Genomic DNA, 1810 nt, shown 5'->3' with positions numbered 1-1810 from the left:
TTTGTTTTTGTTTTTTTTTTGGTGTGTGTGAGTTTTTTCTTTTTCTTGGTGCTATTACTCTTGTTGCTGACAGCCTCCTCTGGTCTGCTGCTGACTGGCTCCTCCTTGAGAGAGAGCTTCTTCTTTTTCTTTGGGACACTCCTGCTGTTAACTGCCTCTTCAGGATCACTAGCTAGCTCCTCTTTGGGGAGTGATTTCTTCCTTTTGGGGAAATTTGTGCTGGTAACTGTCTCTTCAAGATCACTACTAACCAACTGCTTCTTGGAAAAAGATTTTTTTTTGGCCCCCACCTTGGGTTTGTAGAGAGCAGTAAGTAGGTCTTCCATTCCATTTGCCTGTGAAACTCCTGGGGCCTCTGCTTTCTCCTTTGATGAGGAGTTTTCACCTGTCTCCTCACTCCTCAGGAGCACTACTGCTGTTTTCTAAAAACATGAGTGCAATCGCAGCCAGTCGCTTCTTTTCCTTTTTCAAGTGTTTCTTCTCTTGTTTCTCTAGCTTCCTAGCAATCTTCACAACCACTTCCTCTACCTAAACCATTGCCTCCTTCAAGACATCCAGGTTCTTTCATGAGATCTCTCCTGCTTCATACGAAGACGCTGCTCTTCGACTTGCTCTCAAAGGTTTTCCCCAAATACACTTGTGGGCACCTCAGAGAAACAGTCAATTCATGAGGCAAGACTGCATTTGTTTGCCAGGTATGGGGAGATTCGGCCTTTGTTCTTGACCAGCCAATGAAGGTAGAGTGGAAAATGAGTCCATTTTGGGGAGTGTTTCCCTTGATTCTTTTTTAAAATAGGAAAATAATCACTTCTTTTTTAAAATCCCTTTCCTGGACCTCACAATTGCTACAAGTTGCTTGTTGTACTTTACTTTCTCTTCACAATGTAATTTGTGTAATATCTGCCAGCTATATGTCTTGAATTATATAATAGTATATATAGCGGTTTCCTGGAAGTAAATAGTAGAGTGTGTAAGGGAAACGTCCTCAATGGTAGACCAAGAAAAAGTTCAAAAGTCAGTCATCAGCTGGGAAATTGAGACTTATGGTTTTCTGGCCTTCTCAAGGGTAAGTATTATAACACTATCAGGAAAAAGGATCAACAACAGCAATGCTCACTACAGTGAGATACTCACTGAAGAGCTGAAGCCTAAACTTCAGATTAAACACAGATTAAACACCCTAGGACATTGCAATCTTGCATGACAATGCATATCCACACACCTTTGCCCACACTGTTGACACTCTGCAAAAACTTCATTTTGAGGTGCTGTACTTATCATGCTTCATCAAACTTCCACCTGTTCGGTCCTCTGAAAGCAGCCCTTCAAGGAAGAAGATTCACCTCTGATGAAGAAGTGAAGACAACAGTGCATTCGTTGCTTGCAGCTCAGCCTAAAATGCTTTTTAAATAAGGGAATAAGGAAGCTTGTTGACAGGTGAACAAAGTTTACTGAAAAGCAAGGCGATTCTGTTGAAAAATGATGTATTTGTCTTTTCTAAAAGTTGATTAAAATAAATTCAACAGCCAGAGTGCAGATAATTTTTGATTCACCATCATACAATTAAGTATTCTGGAATTCCCATTCTTCACAATGTTATCAATAGTTTGTTATGATCCACATGGTGGAATGCTTTTACATAATCAATAAAACACAAGTAAACATCTTTCTGGTATTCTCTGATTTTAGCCAAGATCCATCTGATTATGTCAGCAGTGATATCACTCACTCCATGTCTTCTTCTGAATTCAGCTTGAATTTCTGGCAGCTCCCTGCTGATGTACTGCTGCAACCATTTAAAAATTATCTT

General features: G+C 40.0%; 1 pseudogene; it reads right to left on the bottom strand.

The window, feature by feature from the left end:
* The window catches only part of LOC102833860, a 141793-nt pseudogene that overhangs the window by 132778 nt on the left and 7205 nt on the right, over positions 1 to 1810 (bottom strand).

Source organism: Chrysochloris asiatica, unplaced genomic scaffold, assembly GCF_000296735.1.
Source record: "Chrysochloris asiatica unplaced genomic scaffold, ChrAsi1.0 scaffold00224, whole genome shotgun sequence".
NCBI classification, from domain to species: Eukaryota; Metazoa; Chordata; class Mammalia; order Afrosoricida; family Chrysochloridae; genus Chrysochloris; species Chrysochloris asiatica.
Note: the sequence above shows the minus strand (reverse complement) of the source record. Positions and strands in the feature narration are given on the sequence as shown.